We start from the raw sequence: 12539 nt of genomic DNA, 5'->3' as shown, positions 1-12539 counted from the left end.
CACACACACACACACACACACACACACACACACACACACACACACACTTCATTAGGAAGAACCGGGCCTGTGGGCTCCAGTTTACTTGGAATTGTATCTAATCTCTCACCACAAAGCTTCTGATGGGCACTTGGTCGTTACGGTTTGGCCTGATGCCTTGGGAAAGCCTGAGCTTCATGTTGAAAGGGAGAAAGCGAGGATTCCATGCCCCTGCCTGCAGATTTACACTAGGTCTGATGCACTCAGCTCTAAGTCTTTTCTAAGTCTTTGTTAGAGAACAAAGACTTTAGGGAACCCTCTGCCTGTATCATGTGGGTCTGTTTTCAAGGACAAAAAATATTAACTTAGGGGGAAAAGTCATTTTGAGATTTTTCTTTAGTAAAATTACATCTTACCTAGAGCAGCTTTCCTTTCTCTAGCAGAGAAGTTCAATCACCCACCCCAGTCCTCTGAACAGCAGCTAAGAAAGGTAAAACCATTTTTCTGCTCTGAGATTACTAGTGATCAAAGGCACTAAAGAGGGGGCAAATGAGCAGCTGGCTTACAGATATTTGTTTACGAAGCTTGAATATGCTGCTTAGGAGAAGCTGGAAGGGGCTATTTGGGAAGGAAATGGGCAGTGGGTGAAAAAGTTCTAAGTACACTTGATGACACTGATACCTCGCTCAAGGAGAACATATGGAGGAGAAAGAACTCAAAGTGTCTGGCCAGATGTACCTGACAATCCATATATTTTCAGTATGGATTACATTATGCAATGCAATGTATATGCAATGCATATACTTGCAATATGGATCCAATCATGGTGCAGCATCCTGGGGAGCTTGAAAGAGGCCCTACCCTGTCCCTACAGCCCCCAGGGCCTCAAGTTCAGGTATGGTGGTTCTTCTGTTCCAGTAGTCCACATTCCACCACCTCCTTTACCTGCCAATATGCCCCGCCCCAGAGGCCTGCACCCTGCCTGTCCCCAAGGCACCTCCCTCTCACCATGTGAGTTGGCCAGCTTACCTCCTAAGCAGCCACGCTTTCCCTTCTGGGAGGCACAGGGAATTTAGTGCTCATGTATCATTCCTTTGTCCATACGCAAGCTCTCAACCTTCTTTCCTCACAGCACAGCCCAACAACCTAGTACTACTTGTCCTGCACCTGGTACACTGGGGTTCTCACTTCATTTCTATCCTCTTCAACCTCTTCCAGCCCCTTAACAACACAGCCCTCAATGACTTCAAGAAAGCAACAAAGAGTGGCCAAGACTCCCCAAGTAAACTACAAAAGAACTCAGTAGACGACACCAAGGTTCAGTGACATTCATAAGAAACTCATTTGTTCATCAGAAGACTCACCAAAAGACCCATGAAAAGAATTCAGAGGTCCAATGAATCTACATGGGGAATAAAGTCTCTCTTTATTTTCACATCCTCCTCACTGAACTCCCGCATTTCCTTCAATTATGAATGTGGGCAATAAACCACAGTTTTAGCAATATCTATGATTTGCCAACAGTAGAAATCAGATCTTTTAATATATTATGATTGTTAAAGATTTCTTCACATGAGATTTATTTCAAGGTTATGACGGTTATTAGACCTCCAAATAGATCTTGCTTTGTAATGACTTAATAAAGAAGCACACATATGACTGTACCACATACTTGCTTTATTTATGTTATTTATTTATCACATTAAAAATGTGATTCTGAGAATGAATCCACAGGCCTCACCAGGTGCCAAAGGAGTCTATGGAAAAAAGAAAAATATTGGTTGAGAACTTATCCCACACCAACCCTCTATAACTCCTGTGCAAGCCCCCGCCCCAAAGACTACTGTGAGAGGGTCTTAAACTGCACTGCAGGTCTCTGAGAACTTGGACTTGAGTTCTCCTAATGCTTCTAGAAGTGATAAATATCCATGCTCATGTCAAAAGCAGGAAACTCAAAGGTTCATATGCAGGCCGAGCGTGGTGGCTCACGACTATAATCCTCGCATTTTAGGAGGCCAAGGCGGGTGATCACCTGAGGTCAGGAGTTTGAGACCAGCCTGGCCAACATGATGAGACCCTGTCTCTACTAAAAATACAAAAATTGGCCGGGCATAATGTCATGAGCCTGTAGTCCCAGCTACTCGGGAGACTGAGGCAGGAGAATTGCCTGAACTCGGGAGGCGGAGGTTGCAGTGAGCCGAGATCGCACCACTGCACTCCAGCCTGGGCATCAGAGTGAGACTTCATCTCCGAAAAAAAAACAAAGTTTATATGCAGCACAGGAGTGGGAAGAGAAGAGTGGGAAGGACTGAGGGGCCCAGAGCCCTGGTCTCTGGAAGCCCTCAGAGCTGTTTCTCTGGAGCAGGGCTAAGCGGCCTCTGCCCTCACCCTGTGGCAGCCAGGCCACCTGTGTCATCCACACAAGCAGGGAGTCAGAGGGGTACATCAGAAAAGCCACCTCTTCAGAGGCCCAACCCACCTGGAAATACACCTCCAGCCATGAGGTGCCTACTGATTCCAGACCAATAAAGGCAACGTTCTCATCCCTTTCAGGAAAAGAAGAAGAAATTATTTTGTGAACATAATTCTAAACTGGGTGAGAGATATTGTTAGCTACTCAATTCCCTACCCCTCACACTAATTAAACAAGCACTTTGGGTTAATTAATTTGCAGGAAAGGACTATATTGCTGAGTGTACATTTTTTTTCTGGGTTTCAACTGCTCTATTTCTCAAGTTAAAATTACTTCACTTCAACTTTTCTTTCTTTCTCTCACCTTAAACTTGAAGTCCGTTTGCATGTTTTCTTTTTGCAGGCTGGAAGAAAAATTAGGGGGAATAAAAAGAAAGGTTATTTGGTCCTTTGAAGAGAGAAATCCTGCTCATGGATTTTCCACATTTAATTCATTGGAAAGAAAAGAGCGACTCAGTGAGCAGGGTGGGAAAGGGAGGGATGAAGAAATGCAAAGGGGACTTTAATCTTCTCCCAGTGGAGGCAGGGCAGCTGCCCCCAATATCTAGGGCACCTGGGACCCACGAAGCTTTGGAGACCCTTCCACAGCCAGGCCATGCTTAACTGACCAGAGAACACTGGGTCACGGCTTCCTAAAACAGCCCAGAAGAGGGGAGCATTGGGCTCAGCCAGAAACACTCCTGCCCGCCTGGTGCTCACTGCCTCAGGCACTTTGATCAGAGGAAGAAAAGCTGAAAACTAAGAAATCATTCTGAGCTCAAACTGAGAGGGAGAAAGCTGATAAACCAGGGAAATACTCTTTGTAACATGAGCTTGTGTTTCTTCCTTCATCTTTAGGCATAAAGAGAGGAGGCAAAATACACGGTCATCAATACTGGGTGATGAATGCTCAGGACTTCTGGGTCAGCTCAAGGGCTCACGCCAGCCTGCAAAAGGGAAAACACCTAACACAGGGCATGTATTGAGCTGAATCCACACAGACTCCCACTGCTATTTCCCACTGCAGAGTCCTCTGGAAATGTACTCCTGACTTTGGGCAGGGCCAAGATGTCAAAGGGCCGGGAGTCCCACAGGTCAGTAATTGGGATTCATTTCAGTTTAGTTTATGAAAATCAGAAACTTTAGCACTTAATAAGTGACGGGCATTGTGCTACAGAAATCTAGGACAAAAAGATCTATAGCAGATGGGGTGCCCACACACATGTAAACTGATAATAACTAATTGATAAATGTTATTTATCTACTAAAACTACAAAAAATTAGCTGGGCATGGTGGTGCGTGCCTGTAATCCCAGCTACTCAGGAGGTTGAGGCAGGAGAATTGCCTGAACCCGGGAGGCGGAGGTTGCGGTGAGCCGAGATCGCGCCATTGCACTCCAGCCTGGGTAACAAGCGTGAAACTCCGTCTCAAAAAAAAAAAAAAATGTGTAAAGACTGTACTCACCAGGACAAGGATGGCAAGGAAGGTTGAGTGATTAACTGGGACAAGTGATGGCCAAGATGAGTTCATGGTAGAGGTGATAAGCTGAGTTTTGATGAATGAAAAGAAGTTCCTCAGTAAAACACAGGGAGAAATGACCTTCCACACAAGGGAAAGAACCGATGCTGAGACACAGAGGTGTGAAACACCATGGCGTGTTTACCAGTTAGGGATGGCTGGAGTGTGATGATGTCTGGAAGGGTGGGGAGACAAGAGATGAGTCTGGAGTCACGCCAGTGAAGGCCTGTGCCACACCAAGCCTTGACTTCTGGGGATTTTATCCTGGGGGAGTGGTTTTAAGCAGAAAGTAACACGCTCGGAAGTGTGCAAATGTGAATGTGCTACGCACATGCATCCCGGCAACAGAATCAGAATGGTTTGCAATGTACTGATTTTCTTTTTTTTTTTTTGAGATGGAGTTTTTGCTCTTGTTACCCAGGCTGGAGTGCAATGGCACAATCTCGGCTCACCGCAACCTCCACCTCCTGGGTTCAAACAATTCTCCTACCTCAGCCTCCCGAGTAGCTGGGACTACAGGCGCGTACCACCATCCCCGGCTAATTTTTGTATTTTTAGTAGAGACGGGGTTTCACTATGTTGACCAGGATGGTCTCAATCTCTTGACTTCATGATCCACCCGCCTCGGCCTCCCAAATTGCTGGGATTACAGGCGTGAGCCACTGCACCCGGCCTCCTGATTTTCTTTTTAGATTTGCTGATTTTAAAGCACCTCCCAGGGGCAGGGAGGGAGCAGTGGGATATGTGGTCCTACGGCTCAGGAAGGAGGTTTGTGCTGGGGATACAGATTTTGGGGCTGCCAGACTGATCGTGGTGGTAGAAATCACAAGGACGAAACAGCTATGAGGCCGCGCCTCTGGACTCTGACTCTGCTGGATAGCTCACTGCTCTGGAAATTCCTAGAACATCAAGCTTTAAAGGGTCCATAGAGATCAGCCCTCACCCCTGATTTTGCAGATTCAGGAGCTGAAGACTGGCGGCAGCTCTGGCCCTGGTTTTCTGGTCCCCTGACTCCCGCCCTGGTCTCAAACGTCACCTGCTGGCCCACTGTATCTAAAATAGGACAAGGGAACGAAGAGAAGCGGGAGAAAAAAAGGATGAGATAGCGAAGTTTGGATTTAGAGAGAGTCAGTCACAGCCAAAATGATGAGGTGAAGACAAAGGATATTAACCAGGCCCAGCGCAGGCAGTAGGAGGAAGAGAAGGAAGCCGTAGCTCCCCACTAAATGGAGGAAAACCTCCATCCCTTTCCTCCACTTAACGAATCTCACTCAGCTCTGATAAGGGAGCTGCCATCTCTTCCAAGAAGCCTTTCCAACAAGCGGAGACAGAAGCCACCTCTCCCTTCCCTAACCTACATTGGTATTTCTTGCATGGCGGTTTCCATATTTGGTCATGAATTGAAATTCTTCGTGGGCATGTCTCACATTACTCTTGACTGTGGATTGATGGATATCATTGTCTGAAACCCAAGAACTGAGCGTGGGCAGCCCTGCTACAGAGCGGGGGCTCACTAGATGAAGCTGGAGGAGTCAAGGCTCACTGGGAGGACACGAGGGCAAGGCCTGCAGAACCAGATCTGTGGATGAAAAAAGCGAAGAGACAGACAAGGAAAAACCAGAGCAGAGTTTGAGAAAAACATGAGGCTGCCATCTCCCCGGAGGCCTCGCCCAGCTCCCCATGTTTGAGTCACAGGCTGAAGAAAGCCCAAGTGATTTGACACCCATCATACCAGCTCTGGCAGAGGCAGGACGGGATGATCTAATAGATGTTTTCTAGCCTTCACGTCTATTATCCCCAAACAAAATGACAGGTGCTTCTGATTAGCTCCTCTCTGGTTATGTGCACTATAATTAAGCACATAGTACACACCCACCTCAGTCTGCACAGAGAGGCTGAGGAAGCCAACCCTGGCACAGCAAAGCTGCCTCACTGAATCAATGTGAAGTTTCTGCATCAGACTGCTGGCTCTCTCAAACTCATCTGTCCCATGGTGGCCTCTGAGAACTCTCAGGTAGGCTCCACTCAAGACCCCCGGGAGTTGGGGAGGAGCACTGGGCTAGGAGGAGTGATGCCAGGACTCCAGCCTCTGTTCTGTCATTCAATGGAACTCTTTTGACATCTTGGAATCTCCATTTGTTCATCTGGTCTACCCACCTGGCTACACTCCCTGCTCATGAGCCTGGGTTGTCCATGGGTGCTGCCCCTGCATGGCTCTGAGATTTGACCCTTAGGGCTCCAGCTGTCCCCAGAGCCCCATGACAGCCCCACTTAGATCTCTCCAGAGGTTGCTTTGTGGACCCCAGCAGGGGCATTCAGTAGGGCCTGGAATCACAACATAATTCCTCTCCCAGACCCAGTCCTAGCCCAGGCTGGAATCTATGACTCTTATCAGGGACACTAGGTACTAAGTTGATTCAGTCTTGCCCATCCAGAAAACCCAAGGGCCTCTGCCAGGCTGCAACAAGCTGAAGAACCCTTATTGCAGACCCTCAAAGAGATCTCTGCTGATTTCAGGCACTCAGCCATGCCCTGGGCTTCTTTATCACAGTGTAACCAGACTCAGGACAGCTAATGCCTTCAAAGCTCCTGTCCTGCTAGGTCTTGCAGGAACAGGTCATGTGCATCTCCTTTAGTCCTGGGCTGACCCCAACATCTCACGCTGACTGTCCCCCAGAGTCTGTCTGATTTTGGCTGGCCAAGTTTAGGCTAGGCTTAGGGAAAGAAGATTGTGGGAGGAGAGACTGAGTGGCATCCAGCAGTGGTAGCAGGAGATCTGACATCTGTAGAGCGTCCCTAAGGAATCAGGCCTCCTGTCTCCATCCTGGAAAGTTGCCATATGTTTAAGACAGCAAAACTGGAGACTATGGCCCTGTCAAAACCCCAAATACACCTTCAGACTGGGGAGTAAAGCTCAGCATTAAGTTTTGTGATTCTTCCTCCCTCTCTGACATCCATCCCCTCTCTCCACCCCTTAGTCACAGCCCTCAAGGCACAAGGATTACAGGCTCCTTCTTACTCCAGAACAACCCTCCTGTAGCAGCCAGAATGACCTTTACAAAGTGGCCTCTTCACAACGTCACACAGCTATAAATCACAGAAGCTCCTCATCTCCCTTGGGAGATAAAATCCATGAGCCTCTTCTCCGCAGTCCCCATGGTCAGCCCTACGCTGTACTTCTTCTCTCATCCCTTTCTCCTTCCCACCTGTATTCTGTTCCCAGGCCAGTCCACGAGTTCCACTTGCATCCTCCTTTTGCCATCCCCAAATATCCCATGATGCCACTTCCCCCATGCCCAGCCAGGAAGCCTCCCCCCAAGAAGCCCACCCTGACCCCCTGCCCAGGATTCTCCCTGGGCCCCTGGGGGATGGTACCTCTCAGCCACCTCTGACTTGTCTTATGAATTAGAGCCTCCAGCTCTGCCTCCTCCAACTCTACCTCCTGCCCTTCTCAAGGCTGGAGAGACTGTTCAGCACCCTTCATGTTGCCAGAGTGGGATCACTTGTTTCACCACTGCCCTTACTATCATGTGAGCATCCCTGCTGATCTCTGACTAGAAATCCTCCACAGTGGCAACCCTACACGGTCCATACTGTTTTTCTCCATCGTTTTTTCTGCCTTCTGACATAGTGTTTATTTATTTATTGTGTGTTGAATTTATGTCTCTCTCTCCTTCTCAAAAAATAACTATATAAGGAGAAGAACGTTTGTCTGTTTTTGTTCACAGCTGTATCCCATGTCTGGCCCAGTACATGATCCATGGCAGGCACTCTATAAATATCTTTAAACAGGGTCAGGCATGGTGGCTTCTGCCTGTAACACCAGCACTTTGGGAGGCCAAGATCAGGCCAGCATCACTTGAGGCTAGGAATTCAAGACCAGCCTGGACAACATAGTAAGAGTGTGATGGCACACACCTGTAGTCCTAACTACTTGGGAGGCAAAGGTGGGAAGATCATTTGAGCCCAGGAGTTTAAGGCTGTAATGAGCTATGATTGTGTCACCACACTCCATCCTGGGAGATAGAGTGAGACCCTGTCTCTAAAAAGTAAAAATAAAATGTCTTTGAACAAAGGAATGAATGGTTGGATGAATGTATTTTATCATCAGCACCAGCCATGCAACATCTGTGTGTAGGTAGATTCTTTCTGTGTGCGACCCTGGGAGAAGCTAAGCTGAGCAATGAGATCTGGGTGAGCGACTCTTTATGTCTGTGCCCTCAGTTTACCTGCCTATAAAATCGGGAGCTGACGGGGGCACCATGGCTGAGTCTGTCAAGAACAGTGCCTCATCAGCAGCCCACTCCTGCCCACTTGCTGAGATCCCAAGGCTTCCCCTGCCAGCTGCCCACAGGCCCTCGCCTAAGCCCCTAATTAGTAGCTAGTCTTATAATTTTTATAATTTCATTCTCTCTGGTCAATACTGAATTAATTACGGGCTTTCAGTCATTTTATTTCCCATACCGAGGCTCACACAGAACAGGATACCCCTTAAAGGGAGGAGGCAGCCACTTGTTGAGGCCCAGCACTTGGGCTGTAAGGCTGCCTGACTGCCAGAGGCCTGAGGGGTATTGATGTCACACCACCCTCTCCATCCACAGCACCAGGTAGATGCCTTGCTCTGGCATGCAGTCGGAGTTCCCTGGAGGTGCTGGTTTCCTGCTCTAGCCTTGACTAGAGCACCCACGCACCTTCCCCGCAGACCTCTATACTCATTGGTTTCCCTTCTTGCCTAGACCAGAGTTACTGTCCTCTTCTTTCTATGACCTGTAGAAAGAATTCAAACAAGGCCCAGACCCCAGGGGTGGGCTACCCCTTGCAAAGGTGCAAGGGAAGAGTCAAGAAGGGCGCTACTAATGTGTCTGTCCATCCATGTCTTCCCATGGGACAGAGAGAGCCCACCTATGCGATTTGATTTTTTTTTTCCATCTAGATTTGAGGTTTATATCGTTATTTCTACTGTGGGGATCCAGTTAACCTGCAAGATCAGATTGAAGCTTTTCCCCAGGGAGCACTGCTTTACATGTAGCCCTACCCAAAATCTCCGTGAGTGGGTAGAATGCTAGCTGAGGCCTTAAAGGGCAGGAGGCAGGATTTGAGTGCACAGAGGAGAGAGGTTGGAGGGAATTTCAGGGTGGGGTGCGAGTTTCGAAAAAGGACATGCAGCAGTCTTTAGGAAACTCTTCTTGAGTGGGAAGTTTCTTGACACAGACTACAGCTGCCTCCAGAAAGACCATACTGCTGTCTAAATGGCCTCCTGTGGGGCCTGACCCACATATTAGGCAGGAGAAAAGGACATGGAGTCAAGGCCAAGAGACAGGCTAGGGAGAAAGTTAGTATGTGCAGAGGTTCGGAACACAGGCTCTAAGCCAGACCACATAGGTTCAACCCTGGCTGTACCACCAACTACTGGCTAGGTAACTAGGCAAGTTTCTTAGCCTCTTTCCCCATCTGAGGATGAGAATAACTGAGCACCACCTCAAAGGCTTGGTGGGGAAATTAGATGACTAAGTATGAGCAAAGGCTTAGGCCAGCACCTGGGATAGAAGAAGCACTCAACAAATGCTAGCTATTAGTATTATTATAATTAGACTTCACCACCACCACCAAAGATAGCCCAAATTATCACACACGGAGCCTCAAGACATACCCTTGGGCCTCCTTTTCAGCCATATGCCTCCCCCAAGCCCCTCCTCTGTCGAAATTCTGCAGCTCCTCTGAAGGGCCAGATTCTGGTTCCAGGCAACCAAGTCCCCAGGCTCTGTCTGAGGCCCCGCTGTCCTGTCAGTGAGAAATTACAAGGCGGCCTCCTATCAGAAGAATCCAGCCACATGGAAGAGGAGATGCTCCCTGAAGGACATCCTGGGAAAGTTACCAGGCAGCCGCTCTGGGAGAAGACCTGGAGGATCTGACTCCCCAGTGGGGTTGCAAAGTCCTTCCTGGAACCCCAGGCCTTCCCCTTTGCCATCTCTTCCTGCTCTGGAGAAGCCGAGGTCAGAGCCTTGCACCCAGGAGTGCCAGCAGCCTGTCTAGACCAATCAAGAATCTGCTTCAGTAGGGGAAAACCCACTACTACCCATCTCCAGCCTCTAGTCTCAACGATTTCAACTGCCAGAAATTAAAAAAAAAAAATTATGCAAATCAGGGCCAAATTGAAAATCTGTTCATCACTTCTTCTGGTGCCTGGGGTCCCTTGCTGGGGAATTTTTAAATGGCTCAGCTCATCTGAAGCCAAAGAAGAGAGAGGAGACAGATGGAGTCACGCATTTTTACAGAGATTCTTAAGAATTGTCCTTGCGGAAACCCCTCTGCCCATCTATGCTGCGGTGGGAGGGTCTCATTCCATGACCTGCTCTTACTAAAGATATTTCTCCCTGAACCTGACAGCTCGGGCATGCTTCTGTGGGGACTCACTTGTGCAGTGGCCTTCAGGAGAGGTATTTCTCATACCACTGACTCAGAAAAAAACCAAGGCTTGCTTATTGAAAAAGCAATCTTTCTGCTGCCCAACAGAATACAGAGCATTGGTTTTAAGCCCCACACCAGAAAAAAGGTCCACTAGTAGAGGCACTTCTTGTCAATTAAAACTGACTCCACCCCAAAAGTGGAAAAAGTGGTGTTAGCCAGGCTGTAGCCAACACATTTATCACATGTCTGCACAAATGAAAGATCTAATTCAAAGAGCCCTGGGGATTCCCTTTGCATGAGATCTTCTCAGCAGAAAGTCTTAAGGGCATTGAATTTGGCTGCAGAATTTGACTCAAGGTCTGGTCTTCAAATACCCTGCAAAGGGAGCGGGGCTCTCAGAGGTTGCCCTTGGGACTATGATCACTTAGCAAAGCCCTCCCTTCACTTGGTGTAGTAGTCAGGGCTCTCCAGAGAAACAGAATCAATAGGATATAAATATATACAGAGAGGAAAAGAAAGATTTATTTTAAGGAGTTGGCTCATGGGATTGTGAGGGGCTGGCGAGTCCAAAATCTGCAGGGTAAGTCAGCATGCTGATAATTCAGGTGAGAGTTATGTCACAGGCTTGAGTCTAAATTCTGCAGGGCAGCAGGCTAGAAATTCAGGCAGAGCTTCTATGTCACAGTCTTGAAGAGTCTTCTCTGTCTCTTTGCTCCTAAAGCCTTCAACTGATTGGATGATACCCACACACATTATGTAGCGTGATAAGCTTTATTCAAAGTCTGTGATTTAAATGACAACGTAAAGGACCTCTTCAAAGAGAACTACAAGCCACTGCTCAACGAAATAAGAGAGGACACAAACAGGTGGAGAAACATTCCATGTTCATGGTTAGGAAGAATCAATATCGTGAAAATCGCCATACTGCCCAAAGTAATTTACAGATTCAATGCTATCCCCATCAAGCTATCAATGACCTTCTTCACAGATCTGGAAAAAACCACCTCAAACTTCATGTGGAACCAAAAGAGTGCCCGCATAGCCAAGTCAATTCTAAGCAAAAAGAACAAAGCAGAAGGCATCACACTGCCAGACTTCAAACTATACTACAAGGCTACAGTAATCAAAACAGGACGGTACTGGTACCAAAACAGATATATAGACCAATGGAACAGAACAGAGGTCTCGGAGGCAACACAACATACCTACAACCATCTGATCTTTGACAAACCAGACAAAAATAAGCAATGGGGAAAGGATTCCCTGTTTAATAAATGGTGTTGGGAAAACTGGCTAGCCATGTGCAGAAAGCAGAAACTGGACCCCTTCCTGACACCTTACACTAAAATTAACTCCAGATGGATTAAAGACTTAAACATAAGACCTAACACCATAAAAGCCCTAGAATAAAATCTAGGCGAAACCATTCAGGACATAGGCGTAGGCAAGGACTTCATGACCAAAACACCAAAAGCATGGCAACAAAAGCCAAAATAGATGAATGGGACCTAACCAAACTCCACAGCTTCTGCACAGCAAAAGAAACAGTCATTAGAGTGAATCAGCAACAAACAGAATGGGAAAAAATTTTTGCTGTTTACCCATCTGACAAAGGGCTGATATCCACAATTTACAAAGAACTAAAACAGATTTACAAGAAAAAAACTAACAAGCCCATTCAAAAGTGGGCAAAGGATATGAACAGATACTTTACAAAAGAAGACATTTATGAGGCCAACAAACATATGAAAAAATGCTCATCATCACTGGTCATCAGAGAAATGCAAATCAAAACTACATTGAGATACCATCTCACGCCAGTTAGAATGGCAATCATTAAAAAGTCTGGAGACAACAGATGCTGGAGAGGATGTGGAGAAATAGGAACACTTTTACACTGTTGGTGGGAGTGTAAATTAGTTCAACCATTGTGGAAGACAGTGTGGCGATTCCTCAGGGACCTAGAAATAGAACTCCCATTTGACCCAGCAATCCCATTACTGGGTATTTATCCAAAGGATTATAAATCGTTCTATTATAAGGGCACATGCACACGAATGTTCATTGCAGCACCGTTTACAATAGCAAAGACCTGGAACCAACCCACATGCCCATAGATGATAGACTGGACAGGGAAAATGTGGCACATATACACCATGGAATATTATGCAGCCATCAAAAA

This window comes from Sapajus apella, unplaced genomic scaffold (assembly GCF_009761245.1).
Source record: "Sapajus apella isolate SASKATOON/1434 unplaced genomic scaffold, GSC_monkey_1.0 scaffold31, whole genome shotgun sequence".
NCBI lineage: Eukaryota > Metazoa > Chordata > Mammalia > Primates > Cebidae > Sapajus > Sapajus apella.
This window is presented reverse-complemented; position numbering follows the sequence as displayed.